At 45.0% G+C, this 19,719-nt stretch overlaps 2 protein-coding genes across 5 annotated transcripts in view; both read right to left on the reverse strand.

Moving 5' to 3' along the window:
* kcng4a (potassium voltage-gated channel, subfamily G, member 4a) overlaps positions 1–19,719 on the reverse strand; it is a 244,221-nt gene that overhangs the window by 207,092 nt on the left and 17,410 nt on the right. The window lies entirely within an intron of this gene.
* The window catches only part of LOC133563704 (potassium voltage-gated channel subfamily G member 4-like), a 198,755-nt gene that overhangs the window by 26,495 nt on the left and 152,541 nt on the right, over positions 1–19,719 (reverse strand). The window contains exon 1 of one of the 3 annotated variants that reach the window (XM_061917992.1): positions 4,420–4,614. The exons of the other annotated variants lie outside the window; for them this stretch is intronic. The gene's annotated coding sequence lies outside the window, so the exon portion shown is untranslated. Of the gene's footprint in view, positions 1–4,419; positions 4,615–19,719 lie in introns of those variants that run through there. 3 annotated transcript variants of the gene reach the window in all.

Consider the following 19,719-nt stretch of genomic DNA (forward strand, 5'->3'; position numbering starts at 1 on the left):
ATAATGACATTTTTTGTGGTCCCCTTTATTTAAAAACGTATCAAAAAGTACCGACATACTTTTGGTACCGGCACCAAAATATTGTTATCCTTACAACACTAGTCTGGACAAACAGGTGCTGTAGTCACTGGAACACATTGTGACAGCAACAGTTTGGAAAATAATCACCTAGATAAATCTAAGAAAAATCAATTCGGCACACTGTTTTATTATCCGCAGGGTTCAAAGTGTGGGGAAAACAGCAGCTTATAGTCTAAAAAAATATGGTAATACAATGTTGTTAAAATAAAGCCGATTAATGAATTTTTTTGGGGTGCCCTTTATTTAGAAAAGTAGCAAAAAGTACCGATAAGTACCGACATACTTTTGGTACCGGTAACAAAATATTGGTCCAGAAAATATGGTAATATGATGCTGTTAAAATAAAGCCAATAATGACATTTTTTGTGGACCCTTTTATTTAAAAAAGTACCAAAAAGTACCAAAAGACTTTTGGTACCGGTACCAAAATATTGGTATAGTTACAACACTCGTCTGGGCAAACAGGTGCTGTAGTCACGGGAACACATTGTGACAGCAACAGTTTGGAAAATAATCAAATAATCACCTTGATGAAGCAAAGAAAAATCAACTAGCTGCACTGGTTTATTATCCGCAGGGTTCAAAGTGTGGGGAAAAACAGAGGCTTATAGTCCAAAAATTATGGTAATACAATGTTAAAATAAAGCCAAAAGTGAATTTTTTTGGGTGCCCTTTATTTCGAAAATAATTGATAAGTACCAAAATATTGTTATCGTGACAACACTAGTCTGGACAAACGGGTGCTGTCGTCACGGGAACACATTGTGACAGCAACAGTTAGAAAAATAATCACCTGGATAAAGCGGGGGAAAAAAATCAATTCGCCGCACTGGTTTATTATCCGCAGGGTTCAAAGTGTGGGGAAAAACAGCGGCTTATAGTCTAAAAATTAACAATGTTAAAATAAAGCCGATAATGACGTTTTTTTGTGGTGCCCTTTATTTAGAAAAATACCGAAAAACCTTTAGTACCGGCACCAAAATATTGTTATCCTTACAACACTAGTCTGGACAAACAGGTGCAGTTGTCACGGGAACACATTGTGACAGCAATAGTTAGGAAAATAATCACCTAGATAAATCTAAGAAAAATAATTCGGCACACTGTTTTATTATCCGCAGGGTTCAAAGTGTGGGGAAAACAGCGGCTTATAGTCCAAAATATATGGCAATACAATGTTAAAATAAAGCCAAAAGTGACATTTTTTGGTGCCCTTTATTTAGAAAATAATTGAAAAGTACCAAAACACTTTTGGTATGGGCCCCAAAATAATTTTATACTTACAACACTAGTCTGGACAAACGGGTGCTGTTGTCACGGGAACACATTGTGACAGCAATAGTTAGGAAAATAATCACCTAGATAAATCTAAGAAAAATCAATTCAGCACACTGGTTTATTATCCGCAGGGTTCAAAGTGTGGGGAAAACAGCGGCTTATAGTCAAAAAAATATGGTAATACAATGTTGTTAAAATAAAGCCGATAATGAAGTTATTTTGGAGGTGCCCTTTATTTAGAAAAGTACCGATAAGTACCGACATACTTTTGGTACCGGTACCAAAATCTTGGAGCAAAAAATATGGTAATAGGATGTTGTCATAAAAGCAATAATGACATTTTTTGAGGTCCCCTTTATTTAAAAACGTATCAAAAAGTACCGACATACTTTTGGTACCGGCACCAAAATATTGGTATACTTACAACACTAGTGTGGACAAACAGGTGCTGTAGTCACTGGAACACATTGTGACAGCAACAGTTTGGAAAATAATCACCTAGATAAATCTAAGAAAAATCAATTCGGCACACTGGTTTATTACCCGCAGGGTTCAAAGTGTGGGGAAAACAGCAGCTTATAGTCCAAAAAAATATGGTAATACAATGTTGTTAAAATAAAGCCGATTAATGAATTTTTTTGGGGTGCCCTTTATTTAGAAAAGTAGCAAAAAGTACCGATAAGTACCGACATACTTTTGGTACCGGTAACAAAATATTGGTCCAGAAAATATGGTAATATGATGCTGTTAAAATAAAGCCAATAATGACATTTTTTGTGGACCCTTTTATTTAAAAAAGTACCAAAAAGTACCAAAAGACTTTTGGTACCGGTACCAAAATATTGGTATAGTTACAACACTCGTCTGGGCAAACAGGTGCTGTAGTCACGGGAACACATTGTGACAGGAATAGTTAGGAAAATAATCAAATAATCACCTTGATGAAGCAAAAAAAAATCAACTAGCCGCACTGGTTTATTATCCGCAGGGTTCAAAGTGTGAGGAAAAACAGAGGCTTATAGTCCAAAAATTATGGTAATACAATGTTAAAATAAAGCCAAAAGTGAATTTTTTTTGTGCCCTTTATTTATAAAATAATTGATAAGTACCAAAATATTGTTATACTTACAACACTAGTCTGGACAAACGGGTGCTGTCGTCACGGGAACACATTGTGACAGCAACAGTTAGAAAAATAATCACCTGGATAAAGCGGGGAAAAAAATCTATTCGCCGCACTGGTTTATTATCCGCAGGGTTCAAAGTGTGGGGAAAAACAGGGGCTTATAGTCTAAAAATTATGGTAATACAATGTAGTTAAAATAAAGCCGATAATGACGTTTTTTTGTGGTGCCCTTTATTTAGAAAAGTACCGAAAAACCTTTAGTACCGGCACCAAAATATTGTTGTACTTACAACACTAGTCTGGACAAGCGGGTGCTGTTGTCACGGGAACACATTGTGACAGCAATAGTTATGAAAATAATCACCTAGATAAATCGAAGAAAAATAAATTCGGCACACTGTTTTATTATCCGCAGGGTTCAAAGTGTGGGGAAAACAGCGGCTTATAGTCCAAAATATATGGTAATACAATGTTAAAATAAAGCCAAAAGTGACATTTTTTGGTGCCCTTTATTTAGAAAATAATTGAAAAGTACCAAAACACTTTTGGTATGGGCCCCAAAATAATTTTATCGTGACAACACTAGTCTGGACAAACAGGTGCTGTCGTCACGGGAACACATTGTGACAGCAATAGTTAGGAAAATAATCACCTGGATAAATCCAAGAAAAATCAATTCAGCACACTGTTTTATTATCCGCAGGGTTCAAAGTGTGGGGAAAACAGCGGCTTATAGTCCAAAAAATATGGTAATACAAAGTTGTTAAAATAAAGCCGATAATGAAGTTATTTTGGAGGTGCCCTTTATTTAGAAAAGTACCGATAAGTACCGACATACTTTTGGTACCGGTACCAAAATATTGTTCCAAATAATATGGTAATAGGATGCTGTTAAAATAAAGCCATAATGACATTTTTTGTGGTCCCCTTTATTTAAAAAAGTATCAAAAAATACGGACATATTTTTGGTACCGGCACCAAATTATTGGTATAGTTACAACACTAGTCTGGACAAACAGGTGCTGTCGTCACGGGAACACATTGTGACAGCAACAGTTAGAAAAATAATCACCTGGATAAAACGGGGAAAAAAATCAATTAGCCGCACTGGTTTATTATCCGCAGGGTTCAAAGTGTGGGGAAAAACAGCGGCTTATAGTCTAAAAAATATGGTAATACAATGTAGTTAAAATAATGCCGATAATGAATTTTTTTGTGGTGCCCTTTATTTAGAAAAGTTGCAAAAAGTACCGATAAGTACCGACATACTTTTGGTACCGGTGACAAAATATTGGTCCAGAAAATATGGTAATAGGATGCTGTTAAAATAAAGCCAATAATGTATTTTTTGTGGACCCAATTATTTAAAAAAGTACCAAAAAGTACCAACATACTTTTGGAACTGGTACCAAAATATTGGTCCAAAAAATATGGTAATAGGATGCGGTTAAAATAAAGCCAATAATGACATTTTTGTGGTCCCTTTTATGTAAAAAATTAACGAAAAGTACCGAAAGACTTTTGGTACTGGTACCAAAATATTGGTATCGGAACAACACGCACGCACGCACGCACGCACACACACACACGCACACACACACACACACACACACACACGCACACACACACACACACACACACACACACACACACACTGGCCCGTGCACGTGCATGCCGCGCGGGACAATTTGTACCCAAGATAGGAAGTTGTACTAAGTAAATACGACTATGTATCAAATACGAGACATAAACACCAACCTTGCATAAGTTCCATTCGTCGCCATAGGTTTGAAATGACTGCACATTTATTCAAATCGCATGCATGTAAATACACTTAACATTTTTCATGCAAAAAAAAAAACAAAACAACAACAACATTTTGCACCGCAGGGCATGACAATTTCCACAGTGACGTCACCATCAGCACAACTTACCAACCCGGGCTCCGAACTCTTCTCCACACGACCGAGGCGCAAATCCCGCGGGTAATTTTAGCGCCAAATCAAGCCGGGGGGAGCCAGGGCGCGGTGGCCGCTACGCATGACGCCGTGGAGCGGATCCACCTGTCCCGCACGGGCACATGGCGCACTGTCGCGGCAAGATGCGACCACGAGGCTCGGTGAGCTCCAAGTGTCCCGTTACAGCTCCGGTAGTGGTGCTGCAGGAGGAGGGGGGGGGGAGGAGGGGGAGGAGTGGATGCGCGTAACCGGAGTTGGAATTTGCGTAAAATGTGGAAAGATTCCACGTTTGCAATGGATTACGTATTGTTTCCCCCGCCAAAGAACAACAATAACACTTCTACTGTTTAATACTTGGGAAGAGTGGATCGTGAGATCGACAGGCGGATCGGTGCGGCGTCTTCAGTAATGCGGACGTTGTATCGATCCGTTGTGGTGAAGAAGGAGCTGAGCCGGAAAGCAAAGCTCTCAATTTACCGGTCGATCTACGTTCCCATCCTCACCTATGGTCATGAGCTTTGGGTCATGACCGAAAGGATAAGATCACGGGTACAAGCGGCCCAAATGAGTTTCCGGGTCTCTCCCTTAGAGATAGGGTGAGAAGCTCTGCCATCCGGGAGGAACTCAAAGTAAAGCCGCTGCTCCTCCACATGGAGAGGAGCCAGATGAGGTGGTTCGGGCATCTGGTCAGGATGCCACCCGAACGCCTCCCTAGGGAGGTGTTTAGGGCACGTCCAATCGGTAGGAGGCCACGGGGAAGACCCAGGACACGTTGGGAAGACTATGTCTCCTGGCTGGCCTGGGAACGCCTCGGGATCCCCCGGGAAGAGCTAGACGAAGTGGCTGGGGAGAGGGAAGTCTGGGCTACCCTGCTTAGGCTGCTGCCCCCGCGACCCGACCTCGGATAAGCGGAAGAAGATGGATGGACGGATGGATAATACTTGAACATTAAAGGCCTACTGAAACCCACTACTACCCGTCTGATAGTTTATATATCAATGATGAAATATTAACATTGCAACACATGCCAATACGGCCTTTTTAGTTTACTAGATTGCAATTTTAAATTTCCCGCAAAGTGTCGTGTTGAAAACGTCACGGTATGATGACGCGTGCGTTTGACGTCACCGGCTGTAGCGGACATTAATTTCCAGCCCGATCCAAGCTATAAATAGTCTGCTTTAATCGCATAATTCCACAGCATTCTGGACATCTGTGTTGCTGAATCTTTTGCAATTTGTTCAATGAACAATGGAGACGTCAAAGAAGAAAGCTGTAGGGTGGGAAGCGGTGTATCGCGGCTGCCTTTAGCAACACAAACACAGCCGGTGTTTCATTGTTTACATTCCCGAAAGATGACATTCAAGCTTTACTATGGAACAGAGCGGTCAAGCGAACACGGTTGGATTGGACCACACACACAAAGTACAGTGTATTATGCAGCGATCATTTCGAAAGGTCGTGTTGCGAAGAGGGTCCCTTGCGAAGGGCAGAGATGGGCATCGCCACCACCCGTCAACTGGTGATGAAGAACGGTGCAGGGCCGACCTTCAGGTTGTACAGGTACAACCATATAATCTCACTAAAACACTAGTAACACAATAAGCAGTTAAGGATTTTCCAGAATTATCCTAGTAAATTTGTCTAATAACATCTGACTGTATAGTCTTTTTTCTAGTCCTTCACTCTCACTTTCCACATCCACAAATCTTTCATCCTCCCTCAAATTAATGGGTAAATTGTCGCTTTCTCGGTCCGAATCGCTCTCGCTGCTGGTGGCCATGATTGTAAACAATGTTCAGATGTGAGGCGCTCTACAACCCGTGATGTCACGCACACATCGTCTGCTACTTCCGGTACAGGCAAGGCTTTTTTATTAGCAACCAAAAGTTGCGAACTTTATCGTGGATGTTCTCTACTAAATCTTTTCAGCAAAAATATGGCGAAATGATCAAGTATGACACATAGAATGGAGCTGCTATCCCCGTTTAAATAAGAACATCTCATTTCAGTAGGCCTTTAATGGCTGTTGCACATTCCAATTATAGGTTCGGAAGATATCAACCAGAAAATGTGCTTATCGGCAAAGTTTTAAAATATATTCTATGCTGGGAGTCAATATTGAGAGGATAAATATCACTGAATAAGTGTTGTTGGTAACATTATGGAGACCTGGGAAGTGCAACAGAAAAAGAAGCAGGCAGGGGAGGGCATCGACAATTATTGGGGAGCAGTTGACTGGTGTAGAGCAGCGAGAGTCAGATATATCTGGAGGCAGCAGGCTGAGGCTTCAGTCCAGCAGTGGACCAATAACGGCTGATTATGATGTCAAGAATTAATGAGACGTTCTTCTCTGTTTATTCTGCTGCCAACTTGACTGCATAGTGATGACTCAGCATGTTTTTAAAGTTGACAACACGTTAGTTCCTGTTTTGTTTTGTCAGGTAATATTGATCCCCTTTTGAATATTCTTAACATGTCCTATCCAGCCACTCAAGGGAAATCTTATACAAACCCTGTTTCCATATGAGTTGGGAAATTGTGTTAGATGTAAATATAAATGGAATCCTTTTCAAGCCATATTCAGTTGAATATGCTACAAAGACAACATATTTGATGTTCAAACTGATAACCATTTTTTTTTTTCTGCAAATAATCATTAACTTTAGAATTTGATGCCAGCAACACGTGACAAAGAAGTTGGGAAAGGTGGCAATAAATACTGATAAAGTTGAGGAATGCTCATCAAACACTTATATGGAACATCCCACAGGTGTGCAGGCTAATTGGGAACAGGTGGGTGCCATGATTGGGTATAAAAACAGCTTCCAGTAAGTCACAAACAAGGATGGGGCGAGGGTCACCACTTTGTAAGCAAATTGTCGAACAGTTTAAGAACAATATTTCTCAACGAGCTATTGCAAGGAATTTAGGGATTTTACCATCTACGGTCCGTAAAATCATCCAAAAGTTCAGAGAATCTGGAGAAATCACTGCACATAAGCGATGATATTACGGACTTTTGTTCCCTAATGCAGTACTGCATCAAAAACCGACATCAGTTTGTAAAAGATATCACCACATGGGCTCAGGAAAGGTGGCAATAAATACTGATAAAGTTGAGGAATACTCTTTAAACACTTATTTGGAACATCCCACAGGTGTGCAGGCTAATTGGGAACAGGTGGGTGCCATGATTTGGTATAAAAACAGCTTCCCAAATAATGTTCAGTCTTTCACAAGAAAGGATGGGGCGAGGTACACCCCTTTGTCCACAACTGCGTAAGCAAATAGTCAAACAATTTAAGAACAAGGTTTCTCAAAGTGCAAATGCAAGAAATTTAGGGATTTCAACATCTACGCTCCAGAAAATAATAAAAAGGTTCAGAGAATCTGGAGAAATCACTCCACGTAAGCGGCATGGCCGGGAACCAACATTGAATGACCGTGACCTTCGATCCCTCGGACGGCACTGTATCAAAAACCGACATCAATCTCTATAGGATATCACCACATGGGCTCAGGAACCCTTCAGAAAACCACTGTCACTAAATACTGTTCGTCACTACATCCGTCAGTACAAGTTAAAGCTCTACTATGCAAAGCGAAAGCCACTTATCAACAACATCCAGAAACGCAGCCGGCTTCTCTGGGCCCGAGATCATCTAAGATGGACTGATGCAAAGTGGAAAAGTGTTCTGTGGTCTGACGAGTCCATATTTCAAATCGCTTTTGTAAATTTTCAACATTGAGTCATCCGGACCAAAGGGGAAGCGAACCATCCAGACAGTTATATCGACGCAAAGTTCAAAAGCCAGCATGTGTGATGGTATGGGGGTGCATTAGTGCCCAAGGCATGGGTAACTTACACATCTGTGAAGGCACCATTAATGCTGAAAGGTACATACAGGTTTTGGAACAACATATGTTGTCATCTAAGCGCCGTCTTTTTCATGGACACCCCTGCTTATTTCAGCAAGACAATGCCAAGCCACATTCAGCACGTGTTACAACAGCGTGGCTTCGTAAAGAAAGAGTGCGTGTACTTTAACAACAACAAGACATCAGCAAATATGTAGTGAACAAATATGATACAAAAATTATAGCAGATAAACCAGGTACTGAAGTAGCTAATAACACAAAAATGACATTATTGCACTAAATGGAACAATAAATAAAAGACAAGAATATAAGTTGGTGTATTACCTGATTCTGATGACTTGCATTGATTGGGATCAGACAGTAATGATGATAACGCCCACATTTTCAAATGGAGGAGAAAAAAAGTTGTCCTTTCTGTACAATACCACATGAAAGTGGTTGGTTTTTGGCATCTAATTCATCCAGCTTCCATACACTTTACAAGAAAAACATTGGCGGCAAATTCCGTAGCTTGCTTGATTGACATTCACGGCACCCGAGGGTCTTGTGAGATGACGCTGGCTGCTGCCAGTTCATTATTATGAAAAAATGACAGAGAGGAAGGCGAGAAACACTTTTTATTTCAACAGACTTTCGCGCCGTCCCTTCCGTCAAAACTCTAAAGGCCGACTGCACATTTCCTATCTTCACAATAAAAGCCCTGCTTCATGCTGCCTGCGCTAACAAAATAAGAGTCTCAGAAAGCTGGCGTGCACAAGTGATGTGCACGCCAGCTTTCTGAGGGATCACTTGTGCACGCCAGTTTTCCGAGACTCTGTATTTAGTTAGCGCAGGCAGCATGAAGCAGGGCTTTTATTGTGAAGATAGGAAATGTGCAGTCGGCCTTTAGAGTTTTGACGGAAGGTACGGCGCGAGAGTCTGTTGAAATAAAAAGTGTTTCTCGCCTTCCTCTCGGTCATATTTTCATAATAATGATCTTGCAGCAGCCAGCGTCGTCTCACAAGACCCTCCGGTACCGTGAATGTCATTTAAGTGACGTCTTGGTGAAGATTGATGATCACTCATTTTTAGCTCTATTTTTTTTTAAAAGCCTGGCTGGAGATGGACTGACACACCCCCCGCGGTCGACTGGTAGCTCGCGATCGACGTAATGGGCACCCCTGCGCTACAGTCTTCATTTAAATAAGGCAGTCGACACCATTATAGCATTTGTAAAATGTATTTTTTTTTTACATTTGTTACTGACACTTCAACAAACCACACACCGAGCAGAAAGTTGACAGGTGAGAGAAACTAACATCCCACAGGGAGACATGCAGGAAATAAACACAAACACGGAAGAAAACCCAAACTGTCAGTGACAAGGTTGACAGCTTTTTAAAATAGCCCGTAAAAAGTGGTACATTTTATATTTGTGTACTGCACGTCCACAACATTAAGAAACGCTGCAGGTTGGAGCACATGACGCCATAAAAGTAGAGGGAAATGAGTCTCTCCATGGTGACGGCCTGCGTGCATGCAACAGTCTTCATTTAAAGGCCTACTGAAATGAGATGTTCTTATTTAAACGGGGATAGCAGGTCCATTCTATGTGTCATACTTGATCATTTCGCCATATTGCCATATTTTTACTGAAAGGATTTAGTAGAGAACATAGACGATAAAGTTCGCAACTTTTGGTCGCTAATAAAAAAGCCTTGCCTGTACCGTAAGTAGTTAAAGTTAAAGTACCAATGATGGTCACATACACACTAGGTATGGCGAAATTGTTCTTTGCATTTGACCCATAACCCTTGATCACCCCCTGGGAGGTGAGGGGAGCAGTGAGCAGCAGCGGGGCCACGCCCGGGAATCATTTATGGTGATTTAACCCCCAATTCCAACCCTTAATGCTGAGTGCCAAGCAAGGAGGTAATGGGTCCCATTTTTATAGTCTTTGGTATGACTCAGCCGGGGTTTGAACTCACGACCTACCCATCTCAGGGCGGACACTCTAATCACTAGGCCAGTGGTTCTCAACCTTTTTTCAGTGATGTACCCCCTGTGAACATTTTTTTAATTCAAGTACCCCCTAATCAGAGCAAAGCATTTTTAGTTGGAAAAAAAAAGAGATAAAGAAGTAAAATACAGCACTATGTCATCAGTTTGTGATTTATTAAATTGTATGCTGTAGGAGCCTAAATGCTGTTTAAGTTCATTTACATTTTATGGAAAGTACTTTATGTTTATTCAGCCAAAAGGGGACTATTTACTTAATTTTCATGATAAGGAAATTTACATATTGAATGCTTAAGAGTAATTATATAAAGCTCACTTTATTTGTAATTATTACATTTGTCAAAATAATGTGATGACGTAACTGCTTTAATGGCATATATGGTGGAAGGATCTGTGTGGTAAGGGGTTTTTTGGAAGCAAGGTGTTATGGGTAATTGCAGTCAGGTGCGGTGGAATATGGGCAATTGCGGTCAGGTGCGGTGGAATATGGGCAATTGCGGTCAGGTGCGGTGGAATATGGGCAATTGCGGTCAGGTGCGGTGGAATATGGGCAATTGCGGTCAGGTGCGGTGGAATATGGGCAATTGCGGTCAGGTGCGGTGGAATATGGGCAATTGCGGTCAGGTGCGGTGGAATATGGGCAATTCCAGTCAGGTGCGGAGGAATATGGGCAATTCCAGTCAGGTGCGGTGGAATATGGGCAATTGCAGTCAGGTGCGGTGGAATATGGGCAATTGCAGTCAGGTGCGGTGGAATATGGGCAATTGCAGTCAGGTGCGGTGGAATATGGGCAATTGCAGTCAGGTGCGGTGGAATATGGGCAATTGCAGTCAGGTGCGGAGGAATATGGGCAATTCCAGTCAGGTGCGGTGGAATATGGGCAATTGCAGTCAGGTGCGGTGGAATATGGGCAATTGCAGTCAGGTGCGGTGGAATATGGGCAATTGCAGTCAGGTGCGGTGGAATATGGGCAATTGCAGTCAGGTGCGGTGGAATATGGGCAATTGCAGTCAGGTGCGATGGAATATGGGCAATTGAAGTCAGGTGCGGTGGAATATGGGCAATTTCGGTCAGGTGCGGTGGAATATGGGCAATTGCGGTCAGGTGCGGTGGAATATGGGCAATTGCGGTCAGGTGCGGTGGAATATGGGCAATTGCGGTCAGGTGCGGTGGAATATGGGCAATTGCGGTCAGGTGCGGTGGAATATGGGCAATTGCGGTCAGGTGCGGTGGAATATGGGCAATTGCGGTCAGGTGCGGTGGAATATGGGCAATTGCGGTCAGGTGCGGTGGAATATGGGCAATTGCGGTCAGGTGCGGTGGAATATGGGCAATTGCGGTCAGGTGCGGAGGAATATGGGCAATTGCAGTCAGGTGCGGTGGAATATGGGCAATTGCAGTCAGGTGCGGTGGAATATGGGCAATTTCAGTCAGGTGCGGTGGAATATGGGCAATTGCGGTCAGGTGCGGTGGAATATGGGCAATTGCGGTCAGGTGCGGTGGAATATGGGCAATTGCAGTCAGGTGCGGTGGAATATGGGCAATTGCAGTCAGGTGCGGTGGAATATGGGCAATTGCAGTCAGGTGCGGTGGAATATGGGCAATTGCAGTCAGGTGCGGTGGAATATGGGCAATTGCGGTCAGGTGCGGTGGAATATGGGCAATTGCGGTCAGGTGCGGTGGAATATGGGCAATTGCGGTCAGGTGCGGTGGAATATGGGCAATTCCAGTCAGGTGCGGAGGAATATGGGCAATTCCAGTCAGGTGCGGTGGAATATGGGCAATTGCAGTCAGGTGCGGTGGAATATGGGCAATTGCAGTCAGGTGCGGTGGAATATGGGCAATTGCAGTCAGGTGCGGTGGAATATGGGCAATTGCAGTCAGGTGCGGTGGAATATGGGCAATTGCAGTCAGGTGCGGAGGAATATGGGCAATTCCAGTCAGGTGCGGTGGAATATGGGCAATTGCAGTCAGGTGCGGTGGAATATGGGCAATTGCAGTCAGGTGCGGTGGAATATGGGCAATTGCAGTCAGGTGCGGTGGAATATGGGCAATTGCAGTCAGGTGCGGTGGAATATGGGCAATTGCAGTCAGGTGCGATGGAATATGGGCAATTGAAGTCAGGTGCGGTGGAATATGGGCAATTTCGGTCAGGTGCGGTGGAATATGGGCAATTGCGGTCAGGTGCGGTGGAATATGGGCAATTGCGGTCAGGTGCGGTGGAATATGGGCAATTGCGGTCAGGTGCGGTGGAATATGGGCAATTGCGGTCAGGTGCGGTGGAATATGGGCAATTGCGGTCAGGTGCGGTGGAATATGGGCAATTGCGGTCAGGTGCGGTGGAATATGGGCAATTGCGGTCAGGTGCGGTGGAATATGGGCAATTGCGGTCAGGTGCGGTGGAATATGGGCAATTGCGGTCAGGTGCGGTGGAATATGGGCAATTGCAGTCAGGTGCGGTGGAATATGGGCAATTGCAGTCAGGTGCGGTGGAATATGGGCAATTTCAGTCAGGTGCGGTGGAATATGGGCAATTGCAGTCAGGTGCGGTGGAATATGGGCAATTGCGGTCAGGTGCGGTGGAATATGGGCAATTGCAGTCAGGTGCTGTGGAATATGGGCAATTGCAGTCAGGTGCGGTGGAATATGGGCAATTGCAGTCAGGTGCGGTGGAATATGGGCAATTGCGGTCAGGTGCGGTGGAATATGGGCAATTGCGGTCAGGTGCGGTGGAATATGGGCAATTGCGGTCAGGTGCGGTGGAATATGGGCAATTGCGGTCAGGTGCGGTGGAATATGGGCAATTGCAGTCAGGTGCTGTGGAATATGGGCAATTGCAGTCAGGTGCGGTGGAATATGGGCAATTGCAGTCAGGTGCTGTGGAATATGGGCAATTGCAGTCAGGTGCGGTGGAATATGGGCAATTGCAGTCAGGTGCGGTGGAATATGGGCAATTGCAGTCAGGTGCGGTGGAATATGGGCAATTGCAGTCAGGTGCGGTGGAATATGGGCAATTGCAGTCAGGTGCGGTGGAATATGGGCAATTGCAGTCAGGTGCGGTGGAATATGGGCAATTGCAGTCAGGTGCGGTGGAATATGGGCAATTGCGGTCAGGTGCGGTGGAATATGGGCAATTGCAGTCAGGTGCGGTGGAATATGGGCAATTGCAGTCAGGTGCGGTGGAATATGGGCAATTGCGGTCAATTGCGGTGGAATATGGGCAATTTCAGTCAGGTGCGGTGGAATATGGGCAATTGCGGTCAGGTGCGGTGGAATATGGGCAATTGCGGTCAGGTGCGGTGGAATATGGGCAATTGCAGTCAGGTGCGGTGGAATATGGGCAATTGCAGTCAGGTGCGGTGGAATATGGGCAATTGCTGTCAGGTGCGGTGGAATATGGGCAATTGCGGTCAGGTGCGGTGGAATATGGGCAATTGCGGTCAATTGCGGTGGAATATGGGCAATTGCGGTCAGGTGCGGTGGAATATGGGCAATTGCAGTCAGGTGCGGTGGAATATGGGTAATTGCAGTCAGGTGCGGTGGAATATGGGCAATTGCAGTCAGGTGCGGTGGAATATGGGCAATTGCAGTCAGGTGCGGTGGAATATGGGTAATTGCAGTCAGGTGCGGTGGAATATGGGCAATTGCGGTCAGGTGCGGTGGAATATGGGCAATTGCGGTCAGGTGCGGTGGAATATGGGCAATTGCGGTCAGGTGCGGTGGAATATGGGCAATTGCGGTCAGGTGCGGTGGAATATGGGCAATTGCGGTCAGGTGCGGTGGAATATGGGCAATTGCAGTCAGGTGCGGTGGAATATGGGCAATTGCAGTCAGGTGCGGTGGAATATGGGCAATTGCGGTCAGGTGCGGTGGAATATGGGCAATTGCGGTCAGGTGCGGTGGAATATGGGCAATTGCGGTCAGGTGCGGTGGAATATGGGCAATTGCGGTCAGGTGCGGTGGAATATGGGCAATTGCGGTCAGGTGCGGTGGAATATGGGCAATTGCGGTCAGGTGCGGTGGAATATGGGCAATTGCGGTCAGGTGCGGTGGAATATGGGCAATTGCGGTCAGGTGCGGTGGAATATGGGCAATTGCAGTCAGGTGCGGTGGAATATGGGCAATTGCAGTCAGGTGCGGTGGAATATGGGCAATTGCAGTCAGGTGCGGTGGAATATGGGCAATTGCAGTCAGGTGCGGTGGAATATGGGCAATTGCAGTCAGGTGCGGTGGAATATGGGCAATTGCAGTCAGGTGCGGTGGAATATGGGCAATTGCAGTCAGGTGCGGTGGAATATGGGCAATTGCGGTCAGGTGCGGTGGAATATGGGCAATTGCGGTCAGGTGCGGTGGAATATGGGCAATTGCGGTCAGGTGCGGTGGAATATGGGCAATTGCGGTCAGGTGCGGTGGAATATGGGCAATTGCGGTCAGGTGCGGTGGAATATGGGCAATTGCAGTCAGGTGCGGTGGAATATGGGCAATTGCAGTCAGGTGCGGTGGAATATGGGCAATTGCGGTCAGGTGCGGTGGAATATGGGCAATTGCGGTCAGGTGCGGTGGAATATGGGCAATTGCGGTCAGGTGCGGTGGAATATGGGCAATTGCAGTCAGGTGCGGTGGAATATGGGCAATTGCGGTCAGGTGCGGTGGAATATGGGCAATTGCGGTCAGGTGCGGTGGAATATGGGCAATTGCGGTCAGGTGCGGTGGAATATGGGCAATTGCGGTCAGGTGCGGTGGAATATGGGCAATTGCGGTCAGGTGCGGTGGAATATGGGCAATTGCGGTCAGGTGCGGTGGAATATGGGCAATTGCGGTCAGGTGCGGTGGAATATGGGCAATTGCGGTCAGGTGCGGTGGAATATGGGCAATTGCAGTCAGGTGCGGTGGAATATGGGCAATTGCAGTCAGGTGCGGTGGAATATGGGCAATTGCAGTCAGGTGCGGTGGAATATGGGCAATTGCAGTCAGGTGCGGTGGAATATGGGCAATTGCAGTCAGGTGCGGTGGAATATGGGCAATTGCAGTCAGGTGCGGTGGAATATGGGCAATTGCAGTCAGGTGCGATGGAATATGGGCAATTGAAGTCAGGTGCGGTGGAATATGGGCAATTTCAGTCAGGTGCGGTGGAATATGGGCAATTGCGGTCAGGTGCGGTGGAATATGGGCAATTGCGGTCAGGTGCGGTGGAATATGGGCAATTGCGGTCAGGTGCGGTGGAATATGGGCAATTGCGGTCAGGTGCGGTGGAATATGGGCAATTGCGGTCAGGTGCGGTGGAATATGGGCAATTGCGGTCAGGTGCGGTGGAATATGGGCAATTGCGGTCAGGTGCGGTGGAATATGGGCAATTGCGGTCAGGTGCGGTGGAATATGGGCAATTGCGGTCAGGTGCGGTGGAATATGGGCAATTGCAGTCAGGTGCGGTGGAATATGGGCAATTGCAGTCAGGTGCGGTGGAATATGGGCAATTTCAGTCAGGTGCGGTGGAATATGGGCAATTGCAGTCAGGTGCGGTGGAATATGGGCAATTGCGGTCAGGTGCGGTGGAATATGGGCAATTGCGGTCAGGTGCGGTGGAATATGGGCAATTGCGGTCAGGTGCGGTGGAATATGGGCAATTGCAGTCAGGTGCGGTGGAATATGGGCAATTGCAGTCAGGTGCGGTGGAATATGGGCAATTGCAGTCAGGTGCGGTGGAATATGGGCAATTGCAGTCAGGTGCGGTGGAATATGGGCAATTGCAGTCAGGTGCGGTGGAATATGGGTAATTGCAGTCAGGTGCGGTGGAATATGGGCAATTGCAGTCAGGTGCGGTGGAATATGGGCAATTGCAGTCAGGTGCGGTGGAATAGGGGCAATTGCAGTCAGGTGCGGTGGAATATGGGCAATTGCAGTCAGGTGCGGTGGAATATGGGCAATTGCAGTCAGGTGCGGTGGAATATGGGCAATTGCAGTCAGGTGCGGTGGAATATGGGCAATTGCAGTCAGGTGCGGTGGAATATGGGCAATTGCAGTCAGGTGCGGTGGAATATGGGCAATTGCGGTCAGGTGCGGTGGAATATGGGCAATTGCGGTCAGGTGCGGTGGAATATGGGCAATTGCGGTCAGGTGCGGTGGAATATGGGCAATTGCGGTCAGGTGCGGTGGAATATGGGCAATTGCGGTCAGGTGCGGTGGAATATGGGCAATTGCAGTCAGGTGCGGTGGAATATGGGCAATTGCGGTCAGGTGCGGTGGAATATGGGCAATTGCAGTCAGGTGCGGTGGAATATGGGCAATTGCAGTCAGGTGCGGTGGAATATGGGCAATTGCAGTCAGGTGCGGTGGAATATGGGCAATTGCAGTCAGGTGCGGTGGAATATGGGCAATTGCGGTCAGGTGCGGTGGAATATGGGCAATTGCGGTCAGGTGCGGTGGAATATGGGCAATTGCAGTCAGGTGCGGTGGAATATGGGCAATTGCAGTCAGGTGCGGTGGAATATGGGCAATTGCAGTCAGGTGCGGTGGAATATGGGCAATTGCAGTCAGGTGCGGTGGAATATGGGCAATTGCGGTCAGGTGCGGTGGAATATGGGCAATTGCAGTCAGGTGTGGTGGAATCGAGCTACACAGTTTTTTGACCTCACTCATACTTTTTCTTACTCTACTTTTTCTAACTCGTACTGCAACAAACTGTCTTTATTTTGTCATTCATTTGTTCCCACATCGGGATTGTTTTACGTTTTGAATGATTAAGTTCACAAGTAAATTATACAAACCAAGAGGAACGTCTGGAGTTTTGTTTTGTTGTTGCCGCAAGAAGCTGAGTGAAGGAGAAAGTAGAGGAGCGTCAAGCTAAGGCTACTTCAGGAATCTACAAGTGCAAAATATTGCGCATTTGTAGTGGTCTTTCTTGAACTATTTGGGAAAAAAAGATATTAAAATAACTAAAAACTTGTTGAAAAATAAACAAGTGATTCAATTATAAAGAAAGATTTTTGGGGGATTGTAATAGAAATCCATCTGGATTTATGAAATTCATTCGAAACATTTCTTCACAAAAAAAGAACAAATCTTTAACAACAACATTTGTAAAAAAAAAAGGCCACAAAAAAATCTAGCTGTCAACACTGAATATTGTATTGTTGTATTTCTTACATTTATATTTTTTCAAGTATTATTCAATAAATATATTTTTAAAGGATTTTTTAATCGTTGCTATTTTTCGAATATTTAAAAAAAATCTCACGTACCCCTTGGCATACCTTCAAGTACCCCCATTTGAGAACCACTGCACTAGGCCACTGAGCAGGTGGCAGTAGTTGCAGACGATGTGCGCGTGAATTCCCGGGTTGCAGAGCTCCTCACATCCTAAAATTGTTTACAATCATAGCCTCCAGCAGCAAGAGCTATTCGGACCGAGAAAGCGACAATTTCCCCATTAATTTGAGCGAGGATGAAAGATTCGTGGATGAGGAAATTTAGAGTGAGGCACTTAAAAAAAAAAAAGATTAGCATTTCAAATGTAATTAGACACATTTACTAGGATAATTCTGGAAAATCCCTTATCTGCTTATTGTTTTAATAGTGTTTTAGTGAGATTCTAAAGTCATACCTGAAAGTCGGATGGCTGCGGTGAACGCCAGTGTCTCAGAGAGAAGCCAATGGAGGAGCCAAGATCACCTACAGGAGGAGGTCCCATAATCCACTGAAGTCTCCGGTAAGAGCTGACTTAATATCACAATTCTCCCATCCAAAAACTTGCTGGTTGACGTAGAACAGGGGTGGGCATTACGTCGATCGATCTCGGAGGGTGTGTCAGTCGATCTCAAGCCAGGCATTAAAAAATGTACATAAAAATGAGCAATCATCAATCATACCAAGACTTCACTTTCGTCAGTTGTTTGACGTTCTCGGCACCCGAGGATCTTGTGAGATGACGCTGGCTGCTGCGAGCTCATATTTAAGAAAAAAATCACTAACAGGGCGGACGCAGAGAAACACATTTTATTTCTAGAGACTCCGTACCTACTGTCAAAACTCTAAAGAGCGACTGCACACTTCCTGTCTTCACCATAAAAGACCTGTTTCATCCTGCCTGTGCTAACAAAATAAGAGTCTCAGAAAGCTAGCGTGCACAAGCTAGCAAGCTACGGAGTTTGATGCCAATGTATTTCTCCCCCGCCCTCAGCGACCGCTCCCTCTCCTCGCTCGCCCACACACTCACTGACGTCACTCACCTGCTGCCAGACATTAAAGGGCCACACACATATGCTACTCTCATAACAAAGTGTTTAAAAAGGAGTCTGCAAGTTGGACAAATGAGATGCCAAATCCAACCACTTTCATGTGGTATTGGACAGAAAGGAGGACTTTTTTTTCCCTCCATTTGAAAATGTGGACGTTATCAGCACCACTGTCTGATTCCAATCAATGCAAGTCATCAGAATCAGGTAATACACCAACTTATATTCTTGTCTTCATGAAAGAAAGGAATCTATGTGTGTTAAACATGCTTGTATTATCATTAAACACCATTAACTTGTTAACAAAAATGTCTCTTTCATAAATAAATAAATATAAATTATAAATAGGAATGAGGTAGATTTCCTCGACTTGGTCAATTGAAAAGTAGCTCGCCTGCAGAAAAAGTGTGAGCGCCCCTGACGTAGAGAAATATGTTCGCTTGACCGCTCTGTGTTAAAGCTTCACAACAAACAAAGAAACACCGGCCGTGTCTCGGTGCTAAAGGCAGCTCTAATCCACCAACAGCATTCTTCTTTGACGTCTCCATTATTAATTGAACAAATTGCAAAAGATTCAGCAACACAGATGTCCAAAATACTGTGTAATTATGCGATGAAAAGAGACGACTTTTAGCGTGCGTGGTGCGGGCTAATACGTCCGCTACAACCCGAGACGTCGCAAGCACGCGTCATCATTCCGCAACGTTTTCAACAAGAAACTCCGCGGGAAATTTAAAATTGCAATTTAGTAAACTAAAGCGGCCGTATTGGCATGTGTTGCAATGTTGATATTTCATCATTGATATATAAACTATCAGACTGCGTGGTCGCTAGTAGTGGCTTTCAGTAGGCCTTTAAATAAGGCAGTCAGCACTATTTTTGCACATGTAATCAATCAATCAATCAATGTTTATTTATATAGCCCCAAATCACAAATGTCTCAAAGGACTGCACAAATCATTACGACTACGACATCCTCGGAAGAACCCACAAAAGGGCAAGGAAAACTCACACCCAGTGGGCAGGGAGAATTCACATCCAGTGGGACGCCAGTGACAATGCTGACTATGAGAAACCTTGGAGAGGACCTCAGATGTGGGCAACCCCCCCCCCCCTCTAGGGGACCGAAAGCAATGGATGTCGAGCGGGTCTAACATGATACTGT

This window comes from Nerophis ophidion, linkage group LG12 (genome assembly GCF_033978795.1).
Source record: "Nerophis ophidion isolate RoL-2023_Sa linkage group LG12, RoL_Noph_v1.0, whole genome shotgun sequence".
NCBI classification, from domain to species: domain Eukaryota; kingdom Metazoa; phylum Chordata; class Actinopteri; order Syngnathiformes; family Syngnathidae; genus Nerophis; species Nerophis ophidion.